Source organism: Entelurus aequoreus, linkage group LG11, assembly GCF_033978785.1.
Source record: "Entelurus aequoreus isolate RoL-2023_Sb linkage group LG11, RoL_Eaeq_v1.1, whole genome shotgun sequence".
NCBI classification, from domain to species: Eukaryota; Metazoa; Chordata; class Actinopteri; order Syngnathiformes; family Syngnathidae; genus Entelurus; species Entelurus aequoreus.
The window spans coordinates 36,854,977-36,875,011 of record NC_084741.1 but is presented as its reverse complement, the minus strand read 5'-3'; the positions used below and the strand labels follow the sequence as shown (position 1 = coordinate 36,875,011).

General features: G+C 40.6%; 1 protein-coding gene across 5 annotated transcripts in view; it reads left to right on the top strand.

The window, feature by feature from the left end:
• The window catches only part of LOC133660062 (casein kinase II subunit alpha), a 33,855-nt gene that overhangs the window by 4,994 nt on the left and 8,826 nt on the right, over window positions 1–20,035 (top strand). The gene's annotated exons all lie outside the window — the stretch shown is intronic.

The following is a 20,035-nucleotide window of genomic DNA, read 5'->3' as shown; positions in this document are numbered from 1 at the left end:
TGGAGTAACACTTGTGCACTCTTACTATAGTATCCGATCAGTCATACAAGTCTGTATATAATATAGTAACAGACACGTTCATAACAATATGTAATATGTACAATATTTACTGTATTTTGGTCACTTTATTTGGTCAGGTCTTCGGTTGGTGTGTTCCTCCCCTCTGATTTCTTCCGCGCATTGATTTCCGTTTCCAAAGCAGCGCACTTCCGACTTCTGGCAACAAATGTGTGTTTTCTAATCATGGCAGACTTGGTAATCGACAACAAAGACAACTATTTTTGGACAAATCAGGATTGACAACCTTATAAAGTTAAAAGTCTCAACGATAGTCACACACACACACTAGGTGTGGTGAAATGATCCTCTGCATTTGACCCATCCCCATGTTCACCCCCTGGGAGGTGAAGGGAGCAGTGACCAGAAGCGGTGGCCGCGCTCAGGAATCATTTTGGTGATTTAACCGCCAATTCTAACCCCTTGATGCTGAGTGCCAAGCAGGGAGGCAATGGGTCCCATTTTTAACCTTCCAGTCTCAGGGCGGACACTTTCACCACAAGGCCACTGAACAAGTGGCCTAATCTTTTTTAAGCTGAATATACAGAGGATGAACTACTGGTTATAGAAGCCAGCACAAAGGAAGGGTGAGACGTTGGAGCAGACGGAAGCAGAGAGAGTGAAGTCGGCGTGACTTGTCGCTAGGGATGATGTTTGATAAGAAATTATCGAGTTCGAGTCTATTATCGAATCCTCTTATCGAACCGATTCCTTATCGATTCTCTTATCGAGTCCAGATAGGTTGCTGTATATGGAAAAAAACACACATTTGGTTTAACAAAAGCTCACTTTTATTATATAAGAAAACAATTTAATCTAAAAAATAAATAAATATTGACTGTTGCCCCCCTAAAAAAAAAAAAAAAAAAAAAATATTGACTGTTGTTACCCAAAGTATATTAAGTGGGATTTTTCAGAAAAACAAATATATAAGGTAACACAAAAACAACCTGTCTCTGTGATCACTATAGGTCAGGGGTCACCAACCTTTTTGAAACCAAGGGCTACTTCTTGGGTACTGATTCATGCGAAGGGCTACCAGTTAGATACACACTTAAATAAATTGCCAAAAGTAGCCAATTTGCTCAATTTACCTTTAACTCTGTTATTATTAATAATTAATGATATTTATCTTTGTGGAAACACTGATAATCTTAATGATTTCTCACAATAAATATATATAGAAACAGATAAATATCAATATGCAACACTTTATTTTTATATTTTCTATAAGTGCACATTTTTCAAATTGAACATTTTCAAATGATCACTTCTAAGACAGTCTTGTGAAATCACAATATCCCATTTTAACTAGCTAGCCACTAACATTTTTTTTAACAAATCATGAATTACTTTGCACCATGTTTGTACAAATAATAACTCATGTAAAATACAAAAGTCAACTCTCAAATTTTTAAATCATGTCACACTTTGAACTGGACACCAAATCTGTTATCCGTTTCTTTGTCAGTTAGTGGGAAGCCTGCCATTGCATGCTGTTAACTAGTGTGTTGTACTCTGGTGTGTAACTTGACACTGCAACTCTGAGTGAGTCTTGCAGATGTGCATCAGTGAGGCGTGTTCTGTGTTTGTTCTTGATGAAGTTCATGTCAGAAAAGGCTGATTCACAAAGATAAGATTTTTCCTCATTGTTTGCGGAACCTTCTTAATCTTTTGGACATATTTTCACAGCAATCTGGCCTTAAGCTTAATTATGATAAATGTAAAATGTTAAGGATCGGAAATCTAAAGGGAACGTCCTTTCGAATGGAATGCAAAGTGCCTGTTTTGTGGACAAATGGACCAGTTAACATACTTGGTGTTGTTGTCCCAGAAAATCTGGAAGATCTAGGCTCAGTAAATTATGATAATCGACTAAGAAAGCTGGACAAAATTATGCAATTATGGAAAGGGAAATCCCTAACCTTGTATGGTAAATTGTCTATTGCCAACTCGTTAATTATTCCTCAATTTATTTATTTGTTTTTGTCATTACCAGCTCCATCACAAAACTTTTTTAAGATTTATGAGCGGAGGGTCTTCGATTTTGTCTGGAACGGCAAACCAGAAAAGATTAAAATAAATGTTTTGTACAAAGAGTATGAATATGGGGGCCTGAAACTTCTCAACCTTGAAGCTATGTGTCTGTCTTTAAAAGCATCAATTGTTCCAAAGATGTATTTAAACATTGAGTGGTACACAAATGTCCTGTTGGACAAAAAACATGTACTGTATCAAAAGAAATTGTATCCTTTTTTACAAGTGATCCCCTCCCAGAGAGTCTGCTGGGAAACATGGCGGGGTTCATAAAGGAAACAATCCACTCATAGTGGTGTTTTCAATTTTATGTGCCAGAAAAAAGAGATGATATTTTGCAGCAGTTAATATGGATGAACTCTAATATTGTAATAGATGGAAAGCCTTTCTTTTGGAAAAATATGTTTGAAAGAGGAATCATTTTTGTCAATGATATTATCAATGAGAATGGTAAAATTATGAAGTATGATGAATTTAGAGCTATGTATGGTGATGCTTGCTCAAGCTTTTCATTTGATCAACTAACTGGAGTAATTGGGAAAAGATGGAAGCAAATAATTAATTATGGAACTACTAAATTATTAGTTTGTAAACCTCTAATAAGAAATTTTGGTTGGCAAAAAGGAACTAAAATAAATAGAAAAATATATAATTTTTATTTAATAAAGAAATCTTTGAAGGCTGCCTCATACAACACAAATGGAAAATGGGAGGACTTTTTTGACTGCCCGTTGCCATGGGATGCCATATTCAAACTAATCTATAAAACCACTATCGATGTGCAAAATCGTTATTTTCAAATTAAAATTATTTATAACTTCCTACCCACAGGGAAAATGTTAAAATTATGGAATATGACAGAGTCAGATGATTGCCGATTTTGTTGTCAGGAGCCTGAATCCACCCTGCATTTGTTTTGGTATTGTCATATTGTGTCTTTGTTTTGGGTGGAAGTTGAAAAAATGTGTTTAAGGATTGGTTTGTTTATGAAGCTTAATGTGGTTTCTGTTATTTTAGGAGAGTTCATTGACAATCATGATTTAGTCAATTTAATTATAGTACTCGGTAAAATGTTTATTTTTAAGGCCAAAAACAGATATTCACTTAGTATTACTTTCTTTAAAACATGTATTCAGTATTTTCTAACTTTAAAAAGTTACATGGTTGAAAACGATAATGATGCCAAAAAACATTATTAAATAGATGAGAAGTCCTCAAAGGCTTATTTTAAAAGTATAATTATGTTTATAGATTATATGATATCTGTTGTTGTGTTCCTTAATTTGAGTGACCTGGACATAATCTGGACTGTACATAAATGCTTATTTTGAAAATGTAATTTTGTTTATAAATTATATGCAATCTGTTGTGTTCCCTAATTTTTTTCTGTGTACATGAATGAAGGTGTGTGTTGCTGAGTCCGGCTTGGACATTATCTGGACTGGGCCTGGTTTAAAAAACCCTTTAAACAAATCTAATTTCATTGACAACCTGGTCTGTTGAAGATAAGGCCCTTTTTTAAAAATTAAAATAAGATAAATAAATAAAAAACATTTTCTTGGATAAAAAAGAAAGTAAAACAATATAAAAATAATTACATAAAAAATAGTAATTAATGAAAATGTTAGTGGACCAGCAGCCTATACAATCATGTGTGCTTCAGGGACTGTGTCCCTTGCAGATGTGTTGTCTATGTTGTGGGAACCAGAATATTGGTAGCAGAAAGAAATAACCCCTTTTGTGTGAGTGGGTGTGGATGAGTGTGCATAGGGGAGGTTGTTTGGGTTGATGCACTGATTGAAAGTGTATCTTGTGTTTTTTCTATGTAGATTTAATTTTATTTTATTTTATTTTATTATTTTTTTTATTAAAAAAAAAAAATTTTTTTTTTTTTTTTTTTTTTTTTAGAACAGGCCCGCGGGCGACTCATCTGGTCCTTACGGGCGACCTGGTGCCCGCGGGCACCGCGTTGGTGACCCCGGCTATAGGTGTATAAATAATACTAGTGTTAAATAAAATCAGTCCCTTGGGCACAAAACTGGAAATAATACAGCTCTCCAAAAAGTGCAATTCTGCTGCTATTTGACATAACTGTTTGTTATGATGCTTTGACATTTTTGCACTTTATTTCTTTATTGAAAGAACATTCTATGAATAGAAAAGTTGTTTGCTAATGTGGTTACAATGCTAAAAAATGAAAAGTTCAAGCTAAAAAAGAAATACACTTTATTGAGTTAACATTATTTCTTTATGGGGGAAAGATGTTATGAGCTAGGGAATACAACAACTACACTACCCATCATGCAACGGGAGTGACGAGCATGCGCGGTAGCCCCGAAAAGTGTTGTTGCATGTCGTCACCCGTGAAAGTAAACGCCAAGAACTCAGCCAACACGCCTCGTCTGCATTATTTATAATTAGACAGACAACACATATACAGTGTGATTTTGTTTTGTTTACAAGGAAAGAAAAACAAAAGTTGAAAAAGGGAGATCATGTCATATATGTATGTGCTGCGGTTGCTATAAGAACGTTGCGACAGCTGCCGTAAAGGAGGTGCGTTGCTATGTTTCCGGTTGGTCGTAAAAGTGTTCGTCATGTGTTTGTAGTCTGCTCAAATCTCCCAGTAAAGTTATTCATTGGATTATACCTTTTGTTTTGAACTTTATTACACATTGGAGCGCTTTTTCCCGTCCATTTTTTTCCTGCTTTCGCTATCTGCGCTTAATGACCGAGCTACGTGACTGATTTCTTGTGATGTCACACGGAGCATTTCTGGTCGGGACGGGATTCGTTCCGAGGGGTTCGAATATAGAACCAACTCTTTTTCTTTACTATAGTGGTCTCGATAACGGGTACCGGTTTTTAAAAAGGGATTCGAGTCCGAGGACTCGGTTCTTTTCTTATCGAACAACCGGGAAAACCGGTTTCGAGTATCATCCCTACTTGTCGCTAGAGCTGAAACAATTACTCGAGTAATTCGATTACAAAATATATTTGATGAATTTTCGCTGCGTCGAGGCGTCGTTAAGTTGTTTTTTTTCCGGCATTTTGCTTCGTTAAGGCCATGTCCGCACAAACACGGATACTTAAAGGCCTACTGAAATGAATTTTTTAAATTTAAACGGGGATAGCAGATCTATTCTATGTGTCATACTTGATCATTTCGCGATATTGCCATATTTTTGCTGAAAGGATTTAGTATAGAACAACGACGATAAAGATTGCAACTTTTGGTATCTGATTAAAAAAAAAGGCTTGCCCCTACCGTGACGTAGTCAGTTGAACATATACGCAAAGTTCCCTATTGTTTACAATGATGGCCGCATGAAGTGAGAGAGATTCGGACCGAGAAAGCGACAATTTCCCCATTAATTTGAGCGAGGATGAAAGATTTGTGGATGAGTAAAGTGCAAGTGAAGGACTAGTGGGGAGTTGAAGCTATTCAGATAGGGAAGATGCTGTGAGAGCCGGGGGTGACCTGATATTCAGCTGGGAATGACTACAACAGTAAATAAACACATGACATATATATATACTCTATTAGCCACAACACAACCAGGCTTATATTTAATATGCCACAAATTAATCCTGCATAATAACACCTGCGTGTTTGTTATGCTAGCTCCTAGCTCCTCTGCTAGCTCCTAGCTCCATAGAACACGCCAATACAATTCAAACACCTGATCAACACACACAATCACTCAGCCCAAAAGACCGTTCACCTAACCCAAGGTTCATAAAGCTTATATATTTTTAAAAAGTTACGTACGTGACGCGCACGTACGGTACGGTACGTGTTATGCTAGCTCCTAGCTCCTATGCTAGCTCCTAGCTCCATAGAACACGCCAATACAATTCAAACACCTGATCAACACACACAATCACTCAGCCCAAAAGACCGTTCACCTAACCCAAGGTTCATAAAGCTTATATATTTTTAAAAAGTTATGTACGTGACGCGCACGTACGGTACGGTACGTGTTATGCTAGCTCCTAGCTCCTATGCTAGCTCCTAGCTCCATAGAACACGCCAATACAATTCAAACACCTGATCAACACACACAATCACTCAGCCCAAAAGACCGTTCACCTAACCCAAGGTTCATAAAGCTTATTTATTTTTAAAAAGTTACGTACGTGACGCGCACGTACGGTACGTGTTATGCTAGCTCCTATGCTAGCTCCGTAGAACACGCCAATACAATTCAAACACCTGATCAACACACACAATCACTCAGCCCAAAAGACCGTTCACCTAACCCAAGGTTCATAAAGCTTATATATTTTTAAAAAGTTACGTACATACGCAAAAAAAAGTTGCGCACATACGGTCAAGCGATAAAATGTTTAGAAGCCAAAGCTGCATACTCACAGTAGCACGTCTGCGTCTTTGTCATCCAAATCAAAGTAATCCTGGTAAGAGTCTGTGTTGTCCCAGTTCTCTACAGGCGTCTGTGTATCGAAGTCAAAAGTCCTCCTGGTTAGAGTCTCTGTTATCCGAGTTCTTCCATCTTGACTGCATCTTTCGGGAATGTAAACAAAGAAGCGCCGGCTGTGTACTGTTGTGGCTGACTACGTTCGAAAAATACGTCCATTTCGCACCGACAACTTTCTTCTTTGCTTGCCCAGCTTCCTTCTCCATAATGCAATGAACATGATTGAAACAGATTCACGAACACAGATGTCCAGAATACTGTGGAATTATGAAATGAAAACAGAGCTTTTTCGTATTGGCTTCAATGTGGAAGGCATACCCGTGTTCCCCGGTCTACGTCACGCGCATACGTCATCCTCAGAGGCGTTTCGAACCGGAAGTTTAGCGGCAAATTTAAAATGTCACTTTATAAGTTAACCCGGCCGTATTGGCATGTGTTATAATGTTAAGATTTCATCATTGATATATAAACTATCAGACTGCGTGGTCGGTAGTAGTGGGTTTCAGTAGGCCTTTAATAAACGCATACTTATCTCTGCGTTTAGGCCTCTTGTCCAAACACAGACGCAGACTTTTGTCCTTCAAAACGCAGACTTTTACAAACGCTGGCCAAAGTGTAGAGTTCCAAACCTCTCCACTCAGCGGAGACTTGTGATGACGTCACGGTTGTACGCTGTCATTTCCAAGCTCAACAACACTGCCTTGTTGCTTTTTAAACACACTATAAGAGGAATTACTGTATGTTTGAACGTAAACATGCAGCTATTTTCACTCAACATTAATAAAAAAAGACCCATCAAAATGGGCTTTGCGACACTCCCGCCGGTGCTAATGACAGTCAGCTGTTTTGGATACGATCACTATCAAACCTCTGCCTGATGGAACAACTTTGACAGGCAAGACTTTTTGCTGTGTGTCATAAGAAAGGTGCAACATTATCTTATGTTTTTAGTCCTTGTTTAACCACAAATCATGAAGTTAACTTACGTGTCTTGCGTCCATTTTTGTAGATTGAGCCGGGCTCCACCGTGCTTGCACGTAAAAAGCGACCAAGCAACTAAAAAATAGCGTCCTCCTTGTAGTGTGTACTGGTGTTAAAGACAATATACACTTCATTACACATGTACCATATCACTATGTCCATGATTAAATGCTTTATAATTCCATGACAGTTTAGCAGCGGTACACACACGTCCATGTGCTTTATATAGGCACTTAAACCTGCAAAAGGGTTTCGTTAGTGCGCGCTGATTTTAGAAATAATGTACACTTCACTGCACATGTAAAACATCACCATGTTGATGAACATGTTATAACTCTATGAGTGTCATGTGTGTTATTACAACTACAGTGCATACGCTGTCTGGCTGTGTACAAACAAAACATGAAATGTGGGCTAATACTATACAGATACCGTAATATGATTAAGTTTTTCAGTCAGTACAGATTGGTGTCTTATCGCATTGTGTTGTGCATTACAAATGAAAACGTGTTTTGTGCTGGCGTGGAAGCTAGCTTATATCTTTCCGTAGCTAGCTTTTACGGCTAATACTAAGGCCTGCTGTTGTTATTATGCTAGAAAACGTTTGTCAGTGTTCGCTCTTATAATAACAATGTTATTGGTTATCATACAGGTTACGGAAAGTAAATGAAGTATTCACGGTTTCTAAATGCATTTTTAAAGTGATTTAGAAGTAGATTTGATTGCTTCTATCAGCTGCATTGCTAGCCACCATGAACGAGCCAATTTTTACAAGTTCCTAATGTAAAAAAATGTTTTTGTTTTCTTGTCTCTCATGATTGTGAACGATAGGCAAAATCCCCCCCAAAAAAGTGCAGTTCCCCTTAAAGTCCTACTAATAAATATTGTGATTGTTGGTCCAATCCATTGGGTTTTCATTGTTGATTTTCAGAACAAAAACTAAAGGCTTAGTTGTTGTTGTTCTGCAGGAAAGCCAGGGGGCTTTATTCAACACGGATGACCACATTATGTCATTGATGCTATTTGTTTGCATCAACAAAATATCCCTAATGGAATTAATAAACTAAATGAGTAAATCTCTCGTAGGCTCAACGCATACTGAATCATGATATTGCTAGCAAACATTGCTGAACAACAGGGGCATTGTAGCTTAAAGAGACAAACTATGAACTTCACACCATAAAAACAACTGCAGACATGAATTGTAGATGACAGACTAAAATTTTTAGCAGGCATCTATCAACTGCCACCAAACATATCCTTTTTCTCATTAGCTTCATGATCACAGCAGCACTCGTTATGTCAATCAATTATGTTACTTAGCGATGCACGAATAAGTCTAATATTGTCTTTTATGGTTTAATGCTTAATTTGAGGACCCCTCCAGATGTGAAGACTTGATGTGACTCCAATAATTTTTTCTGTAAATACTTGTGTCAAAGGAAAGGAGCTAGAGGCGAGCAGGAATGTGATGATCAATGGTTTAAATCTTTCAAAAATATTTTTTCTTACGAATGTATATATCCACTCCATTCCATTTTAAATATTTTTTCATGATTGCTTATATATTTGCCTCTAAACATTTCAAATTATTCCCAAATCTGCACTGATGCAGCAGGTAAATAAACAGTAGCCTAATGGGACTCTAGACCATCGCCTAAAACCCGGAAGTACCTCTGTCACATGATTGCTTCTACTTGATGCAACAGCTAAGCATACAAACTAGTACCAAATAAGTAGGGATGTAACTGTATTGTAGATAAAGCGGTATTGCGGTTTCAAAGTCTTCACAAAATTGCCGTGACTTGTGACTGTATCAAATGAAAACTTGGTGAGCGTAGTTTTTTTCTGGTGCTTTAGCGTTGGCCGGGTGTAAAAATAAACTACATCTCCCAGAATCCTCTGCGCAGCGCGGGACGGCCAAGTGGGGGCATGGAATGTGTTAAGCAGGAAGTGAAGTATGTTCGTACTTGTAGTAAATAAGAGGAATTGCTGTTTTTTCTTTTTTTAGACATTTCCTGAAAATGTCATCAAAATCTGTCCTTAACTATTTTAGTTATCTTGTTAACAAACGGAAAAACAAACCCTAAAGAAATAATTACCTCTGCGCGCCACTTTCATCTTGAGCGCTTCCAAGGCGACACAGAGCCAGTCGGTCACGTCGAGGGACATCACAAAAAAAAAACTGTTCACCACGGTAAATACGAGTCAACTGAAAAGCTACTTGATAAATCCTCAATCCATCCATTTTTTACCGCTTGTCTCTCTCTATGCCGCGGGGGGTGGCTGGAGCCTTACCGGTCTGCACTTGGGTCAATCAGAAAATATATTTGAAGCCAGCAACGCTAAGCATCAGTTGGTGAGGTATTTACATTATTAAAAGTTATATTGTTAGTTAACTTGTCTGAGAAACAGCCTTTTCCAGACTGATATAAAAAATATCCGTTGTAGAGGACAATTGTTCTAAACGTTAAACGTTAAGACACGAAGGTGAACATTCTTTTACATTTGTTACACACAGTTTACATTATCACTTTAAGCACTCAACTGTAAGTTGGGTTTTTTTTTAAATATATTTTCCTAAAACATTGGCTGTTCCTGCATTATTTTCAGCACTGAAAAATATATGTTTTTAGTAACAAATATGATTAAAATATTTGAGTATTATGTTTGTGGTCAATTAAAGTAATTGTGTTTACCCTAAACATTCCCGACACTTCATTTTACACACTATAATCATGGTATCCACGGGGTCCTAAAAAGTGTCTAAACTTAGCCTAAAATTTCATAAAAGGCCTTAAATAGGATTTTGAAAGGTCTAAAAATTATATTAACATTACTATTATTTAAAACATTAATAAACTTCAGTCTTTCTTTTGATTGTTTCGATTTTTGAGAACGCTATAATGTAACTACAAAATGGAACTAAAGTAGGCTACCTGTGCTGCTGGGTCCGAATTTATCGTACATTTCTCTGTGGTAGTAGTGTACTCACAGCAGTAAAACTATAAAAAAATCACAATTTTCTTACATTATTTCTATTATTTAATCCAATAATTTCAGGTCAGCTTCTCATGCCTAATATTTTCTCCTAGTTCATACAGCAACTGGCATTAAAAGCTATAAAGGTTGTCTGTTTAGTGTTTACACTCGGTTTATGGTTGGGCGAGGAAGATTTGCGAATGACATCATATTCTTAAATAACAGAATAGTCCTTGTTTATTAGCAATATGTTTTCAAAAAGGTCACAAAAACAAGGAAAAAATTTATTCATACATACCAAATACAAAATGAGCTGAGCAAATTTGAGTGTTATTTACCTTGCTCACATCCAAATTCTGTTTGAGGCTTGCAAGCCATAAACGCCTTCTTTCTTTTGAATTTAGACAATTGCTCTGTCTGTACATTGTTTTTCACATCTTTGTGCAGAAACAGTAGTAGTACTGTAGGTGTTTTTATCTGTTTGCTCAATTCTGACAGCCGAAAAAATACTGCAAAAGTTAACCAATTAACAGTCCCTTTCACAGACAATATATTGTTGCGCTTTCCTCTACCATTGCTGACGTTCTGGTTGTTCTATGAAAACACCTGATATGAAGCACACTGCACCTTTTGCAAGAAAACAGCTTCATGGCAAATCTGAAAAATGGCTGTTATGTTTGCTAATAATGTTTTCAATTATTTTACAATAGAGAGACTTCTGGTGTATTTATTTCAACAATGTTGTTTTCCAATGAGAGCGCAAATAATTAATTTGTATCCTTACAATTAATTCTGGCCCTCTGATTTTCCTTTGTCTTTGTACATTTTTGTCCATATGGATGTGAAAAGGTATTTAATAATATTTATTATGGTCTTAAAAAGTCTTAAGTCTTTAAGGGGAACTGCACTTTTTTGGAATTTTTCCTATCGTTCACAATCATTATGAGAGACATCACAACAGCTGTATTTTTATTTAATGCATTCTAACTCATAAATACAAATCTGCTTACAACGGAGTCAACGGGAGGTCCTCTATTCCGCCCATAAAACCCAATAAATAACCATTCAGAAATTGCCAACAATACAACTGTAAGATACTCATGGAAAAAACACATCGAACATCAGAGAGACCTGTTCCACAACTTCATTGATTTCAAAAAGGCATTCGTTCCTGTAGGCACAAAGGGCTCTGGCACACACTAAAATAATTCAATATCGAAAACGGGCTCATACAAGTCACCCAGGCCCTCTATGATGAAGCCACCAGCGCAGTGCAGTCCTCCTTAACAACCAAATAGGACAGTTCTTCCGAAACACGGTAGGTGTCAGGCAAGGATGTATTCTCTTCCCCGCCTTGTTTAATCAATTCCTAGAGAGAATCATGCAGGAAGCCGTACACGAGCACCAGACTACAATATCAATAAACGGCAGGCCCATCTGCAATCTACGTTTTGCAGATGATATCAACCTCATGGCAGGCTCAAACTCTGAACTGCAGGACCTTACAAACAAATTATGCACAGCAGCTGGTGCCTATGGAATGGAGGTCAGCACAGCCAAATCAAAAGTACTGGTGAACACCTCAAATAACTCAAGGACCAACATAATGATGGATGGGAAACAACAGGAGGAAGTGTCCAGATTTAAATACCTGGGAGCAATACTGGCCAAAGATGCCACGTGCGATGCAGAAATCTGCATTCGGATCGCAACAGCAGCAGTGACCAAACTAAGCAAAATATGGAAACGCAACATCAACTTCAAGACAAAGTTCAAACTTTACAAATCCCTAATAACATCAATATTACCGTATGGATGCGAGATCTGGACACTCCTGGTAGATTCAGAACGAAAAATACAAGCCTTTGAAAACAAATGCCTCATAAGAATACTCAAGATAACATACCACGAACACAAAACAATGATGCGCCCCATATGCTTAAAATGAGCAAAATACGTAAATATTAAATGTTATTATAAATGTGCCTTTTACTTTTAGGGACGGCGTGGCGAAGTTGGTAGAGTGGCTGTGCCAGCAATCGGAGTGTTGCTGGTTACTGGGGTTCAATCCCCACCTTCTACCTTCCTAGTCACGTCCGTTGTGTCCTTGGGCAAGACACTTCACCCTTTGCCTCTGATGGCTGCTGGTTAGCGCCTTGCATGGCAGCTCCCGCCATCAGTGTGTGAATGTGTAAATGTGGAAATACTGTCAAAGCGCTTTGAGTACCTTGAAGGTAGAAAAGCGCTATACAAGTATAACCCATTTATCATTTATCATTTACTACATTACATACAGTTGCAAGAACAAGTATGTGACCCCTTTGGGATTACTTGGATTTATACATAATTTGAGCATAAAAGGAGTTCTGGGGCCGTACTTATCAAGCTTCTTAGAATTACTCCTAAGAAGTCTGCTAAGAGTTGACTTAAGAGTAAATAAATTATTCGCTGAAAGCTGCACTTAAAAGTTAGTTATCAAGCGTTTTACTCACACTTTCAGCGAAGTGTAGGACTGAATCTTAAGTGTCACACTCAGAGCTGAATTACGACATTACTATGTGCCGTAAACGGAATTTTAGGTGAAGTAATTTCTGTGTCCATAGAAATGACCAATCACGGAAGGGAATCCCTTGTCTAAGAATAAAGAAATATCTTAGAAATATTTAAGTGGACAATGGGAGTGTATATTTTGACAATAAACTACAAAATAATACAAAACAAACACAATATTGGCAATGAATCAAAAATAAATGTTTCCTTTTATTGTTGCACCTTTCCTGCTTCCTGCTCCCAGACCGTAACAAAGAGGCAGGGGAGACACTTCTCTAGGATGTATGCTCGGGGCAACACCCTTCACTTTACCCGGCAGTGGGTCTCCACAGCGGACGACTTTAGAGTGAATGATGAGTCCGGCGATTAGTTGCAAATCTTGCTTTATTGATTGCTTGCACACAGCCAATCCAACACAAAACAAACTAGTCCCCGCTCGCACTCACAATACCGCTCCCTCTCTTCTCTCGCCCACACACTCACTGACGTCACTCACCTCACATGCTGTAACCTAGCGTATGTGTGTGCCACACACATACGCTACTCTCATAACATTTTCTTTCCAATTCATTAATTAGGCAACTAATTTGAAACTGGTGTGGGTGGCTCTATATATACTAGTCCACTGCAGCCACATGCAGAAATCAACAAGGAATGGAAAATTATTAAATCTGTGACAAAAATAATACCTGCTCTGTCTAAACGATACCGTTTGATCAGCTGCTCGTCATCAAACAAAGATGAACGTTCGCGCACGTCTCTCGCCTCAGTGCCATCCCCTGCTGGCAACTCCTAACCACTTAAGACACCTCTGAAGGTCTCTTAAATATCGTGGAGAGTAGGAGTGATTCTTAGACTTAAGAACGTTGATAAAAAGCTTTTATTCTTAAGTTTGAGAGTAGGACTAAATTTCGCAAATTTTCAGGACTTAAGTGTAAAATGGCACTCTAAGAAGCTTGATAAGTACGGCCCCTGATCTTCATTTAAGTCACAACAATAGAGAGTCTTCTTAAACTGACATTGCACATAAAATGTTATGTTTTCATGTTTTTTAACACGACGTGTAAACATTCACACTATAGGTATGGAAAAAGTATGTGAAGCCCTAAGCTTATGACTTCTCCAAGAGTCAATTGGAGCCAGGAGTCAGTCAACCTGGAGTCCAACCAATGTGATGAAATTACAGGTGTTAGTTAAAGCTGCCCTGCCGTATAAAAACACACACCAGTTTTGAGTTTGCTGTTCTCAAGAAGTATTGCCTGATGCAGGCCTCAAATTGTAACTTTTTAAAATTAAAATTTTTGTTTCATCTGACCACTGAACTTTCCTACAGAAGGTCTTATCTTTGTCAATGTGATGTCGGATGAAACAAAAATTGAGCTATTTGGCCACAATACCCAGCAATGTTTGGAGGAGAAAAGGTGAGGCCTTTAATCCCAGGAACACCATTCCTACCGTCAAGCATGGTGGTGGTAGTATTATGCTCTGGGCCTGTTTTGCTGCAAATGGAACTGGTGCTTTACAGAGAGTAAATGGTACAATGAAAAAGGAGGATTACCTCCAAATTTTTCAGGACAACCTAAAATCATCAGCCCGGAGGTTGGGTCTTGGGCGCAGTTGAGTGTTCCAACAGGACAATGAACCCAAACACACGTCAAAAGTGTTAAAGGAAAGGCTAAATCAGGCTAGAATGAAAGTTTTAGAATGGCCTTCCCAAAGTCCTGACTTAAAGGACTTAAAGCTTGCCAGAAGCTTGCGGAGGGCTACCAAAAGCGCCGTATTGCAGTGAATCTTGCCAAAGGACATGTAACCAAATATTAACATTGCTGTATGTATACTTTTGACCCAGCAGATTTGGTCACATTTTCAGTAGACCCTAAAAAAATTCGTAAAAGAACCAAACTTAATGAATGTTTTTTGTGACAAACAAGTATGTGCTCCAATCACTCTATCACAAAAAAATAAGAGTTGGAGAAATTATTGGAAACTCAAGACAGCCATGACATTATGTCCTTCATAAGTGTATGTAAACTTTTGACCACGACTGTATATACGTGTGTGTGTGTGTGTGTATATATATATATATATATATATATATATATATATATATATATATATATATATATATATATATATATATATATATATATATATATATATATATATATATATATCAATACTTTTCCAAATAAAGGGAACTGCTAAAAAGGGTAAATTATTTGGCTTATTGGCTTTATTTTAACATAAAATCTTACAATACAATACACATATGTTTCCTATTGCACTCAAAGAACAATTTTTGAAGGTTAAAATATCAAAGGGCATTAAACGCATAGTGTTTTTCTTGTTCCACTCAAAGAAAAAATTTCCATATTACATAGTCTGCCATAATCAAGGATTAGGTTAGAATATAATAAAAAAGCTTTATTAACATTATATGCTTTATGATTAATGGTTCCGAATGCTGGTCTGTGCTTAAAGAAAAATACAATTTTTAGTAAGTACTAAAAACAAAACTATGGATAAATGTACACAGAGAAGCCATGTGTTAGGTAAAACAAATCTGTTAAACATAAAACACAAATTGTAGCAATTTCTTACCAAATTCAGTCATTTTACTTGCACTAGTTGACGTCAGATGGGCGGTCCTAACTCTGCTAATATTTGGTATCAAGCCAAGCAGCTGTTTGCGCGTCTACGTAGCTACATGGTATGTATATACATGTGCACAACAGAGGAAATGGTTAACTTTTGAGAGTAACGTACAGAATGTGTGTTTGTGAGAATGTCAAAGTGTTGCCTGAGTGATGTCAGTGAGTGAGTGGGCGAGTACAGAGAGAGAGGAGTGCACGCACTGTGCAGTAAAGCGATGAATGGGTCCAGTTGTGTCCTGCAAAACTAATAATAAAGCAACCAGATTGTCACTAATCGGCGGCCTCGAATTCTAACCGGAAAGCGGATCTTAGCAGACCTATTGCGGGGTAAAGTGAACTGAAGGGAACGTCTACCCTGTGCTCGTCTACTACAGTCTCCACCGGAGCGAACATCACGACAGTTGTAACAACTACATTATTACCAGTCACTTTTTATAACTCCTTGTACAGATCTGAATGCTTATTCTCTTATTTCGTGTATCGTCTTCATGTGTCCATCTTCGTGTCATGTAGCCACTCCCTCGTCTCAGATCCCACTTGGAAGAGGCCCTTCCCTGAAGGTGGTCAATGCCGGGGACAGGTGGTGATGATGTGGTCGGCAGTCTGCTCAGGCTCCCCACACTCACACGCTGCACTGTCTGTTAGGCCCCACTTCTTCATGGACGCTTTGAAGCAACCAACCCCTGTGCGAAGGCGGTTCAGGAGGGTCCATTGCCGGCGAGGTAGATCTTCTCCCTCCACGCCACCTCCAGGATCCTGGACGTAATGGTGTAGGCGTGTCTGTCCTGCTGACTCCCACTCCTGCTTCCATTCCGCTGCCAGCCAGGCTTTGGTTGTCAGATCCTCCGGGATGGAAAAAAGCATCTCTTGTGCGGCCTGATTGTATGGGTGGCGGGACTTGAGTCTGCTTGGAGGTGTTGCCATGGTGGTGGTTTCATGGAGGATGTGCCAGCTGTGTTCCTGGGCTTTCCTTGCCAGGGCGAGGGTAGCGGCCTCTCGCCGTAGGCCGGCTGGCGCAATCCCTGCTAGGACTGGCAGGTAGAACACGGGGGTGGGTTTCAGGCAGCCACTTATGATCCGGAGGGCATTGTTGATGGCCATATCGACCTTCTTGGCATGTGGGCTTCTACACCAGGTTGGGGCACAGTACTCAGCTGCAGAGAATACGAGGGCTTGTGTGGAGATACGTAGTACCTTGGCCGAGGCCCCCCAGGTTGTACCAGCTAGGCGCCGGATGAGTGAGACCCTTGCTGTTACTTTAGCCCTCACTTCATCCAAATGTTGTTTGTAGGACAGTGTCCTGTCCAAGCGTACGCCCAGGTACTTTGGGGCCTGCTGGAACTCCAGGGGTTTGTTGTCCACTAAGATCTCCAGCTCCCTTCTTGCTTCCCTGTTGCAGAGGTGGAATGCTGCTGATACAGTCTTTCCCTTAATGAGCTGCAGTCGCCAGCTTCGAAGGTAGGCAGCCAGGACGTCCATGTCCTGATTGAGACCCTCTTCAACCGCCTTCCATGTGGGCTGGTGTAGCATGATGGCTAGGTCATCCGCGTATCCATACCTTCTAGATGTCGTCACCGGTAGGTCAAAGATGTAGATGTTGAAGAGCATCGGTGAGAGGACAGACCCTTGTGGGACCCCGTTTCTCAGCCTCCTGAGCCTGCTGCGCTGGCCATCACTGGTCTGGAGAATGAAGCTGCGGTTTGACAGCATCTCCATGATGAAGTTGACCATATGACGGTCCGGGATTGTTCTCAGCAGCTTCAGGTGGAGTCCGCGGTGCCAGACGGTATCGTAAGCAGCAGTCAGGTCCAGTAGTACCACCCCAGCTTTGGTTTTGGCCTGGAAGCTGTCCTCGAGATCTTGTGTGAGAAGGGTTACCTGGTCCACTGTAGACCTGCCCCGACGGAAGCCAGACTGTTCCCTCGGAAGTTGTTAGTCAACTACTGGCTCAATTCGGCTGTGTATCATCCTCTCCAGGATTTTAAAAGGGACGCGCAGCAGCGAGATTGGTCTGTAGGACTTGGGGTCATCCGCAGGTTTGTTGGGTTTCAAGAGGGCTATGACAGCGGCCCGTCGCCATGCCCTTGGGAGCTTGGACCTCCGGAGGCATGCAGAGAAGAATGCACGCAGCCAGGCAGATGTTATTTCGCTCTGGTGGATCACAAACTCTGGGTGGATGTTGTCGGAGCCTGGTGCCTTGCCTTGTTTGAGTTTGGCCATAGCGTCCTTGAGCTCAGCTGGTGTGAAATCTCCTGACAGGTTGACATTAACACTGGCCGCCCTAGAGAGACTGGATACCTCGTGGGATGTTGAGCGGGCAAACTCTTTGTCTGCGTCTGGGAAGCGGCCATTTTTCAGGAGTTGGGCTGCGATGGAGTTTGCTGTCACAGGGCACTTGGGAGGCGGTGTACTTCTTCCTGAGAGCTGGTTTATGGTCTGCCACGCTTTACGGCTGGAGTGGGTAAAGTCAATCGACTCGACGACCTCTGTCCATCTAGCCCTGCGAGTGGCGTCCAGCTTCTCAAGCAGTGCCGTTGCTGTCGCATCCACTTCAGCTCTTGAGCTAGCCTGCTGGTGGGCTCGCAGGAGGTGGTTGCACTCCTCGTTCCAACCCGGGATGTAGTTTGCATTGCAGCCTCGTGGTATGGTTTTCTTCGCTGCCCCTGTCAGCACTTCACAGTAGGCTGCATATGCAGCATCCACATTAGGAGTGTCTGGGTCCGGGAGGGTGACAGATCTTCTCTCTGTGTCAACAGAAAAAGCATGCCAGTTGGCCTTCCGGAAATTCCATCTTTTGACAGGCTTCCCTGCGACTGGCTGCACCAGTGATGGTATTCTGATGACAGATGGTCGGTGGTGTGATCGGGGGAACCTGTCAATGACCCTTCTCTCTGGCATCGGGTCATTACTGTGGAACACAGCAAAGGCGAGGTCTGGGTTGGTGAAGGTGTTCCATCTGTAGGAGTAGAAGCTTGGTGGCTGTTTGGGGTCAAACAGGAGATGGACGTTGGCATTGGAGGCCCACTCGCTCAGCGTCTCCCCATCCGGTGTTGTGTGGGAGTATCCCCAGTCGGTGTGCTGGCAGTTAAAATCCCCGGCGTAGATGGCGGGTGCCGGGGTAGTTGGGAGGGCCGATGTGGACAGTACAGATGGTGGGGGCTTGTACACGTTCACAACCGTTGTTGTCTGTATCCTCGTGGACATCCACTTGAGACTAGCGCCTGGAGGGGATTGGCCTGTGGCTGTCCAGCTGAGGTCAGACCTGACAAAGGTGGCCATCCCGTGCTGCCTGCTGAGGATGGAGCCGGCGAGGTGGAACCCGGGCAACCTGAGAGTCTGCTTTTCCACAGTGCGTCTCCTGAAGGAGGACGGCCGCGACTTCATGGGAGTCGGCGAGGTGGCGTATGATGTCCAGTTTGGCGGTGGTGAGGCCCTCGACATTTAGCTGGAGCACTGTCAGGCCCTGGCGCTCGATGGTCGGGATGGCTGCCCGCCCTGACGTGAGCTTGCGTCCCCCCGGCCTCTTGCGCCCTGATCTGACAGCGTGACGATTGGGTGGCGACATTCGTTTCATGAGCTGGTCTTGCACCATATCTCATTACTTGCAGGGGAGGCCGCGTGGAGGCTGTCGTCTTCTCCCCCTGAATGCTTATTATTGAAATGTTTACCTAAGTTAGTATTACCTCCTTTACTTCAAACTTAGGTAAACATTTCAATAATAATCAAGAATGCTTATTATTGAAATGTTTACCTAAGTTTGAAGCAAAGGAGGTAATACTAATCGCCACATTTGACGAGGCATGTTTTAAAGCAATACTTGAAGCGCAGCGCTCTCTTTTTTGAATCTATTATCAAAAATCTACTCTTTATTGATTGGGATCTTACGCCACACCCTGAAGCTTCCTCCTCGTGGCACTCCTATCTCTTCCCTGTCGATATTCCAGTTATTCTCATTGTTATAATAGTTTGTTTTAAAAAGTAATAACGGACTAATCCATACTTTACTAATCAACTGACCTAAAATGACTTCAACTGAGCTTCTTTAATCTCTTTATTTTATTTGCCTCAACTGCCTCGCTATGTGTACTATCATTAGTGATGTGCCAATCGATCGGCTACCGATCAGTTATCGGCCCATTTGCTTGAAAAAGTACATGATCACATTTGCTATTAATGCCTTTCAATGCCGATCACAAATTCCAAGCCCCTCTGGCTAATTTTGGATGTATTTTTAGTCTCCCCGCTGACAAGCGAGGCGCTAATAATGTATCTTCATACACGGTGTGGAGCCGCTCCTCTAAGTTAATAATAATCACTTCCATTACGCCAAATAAA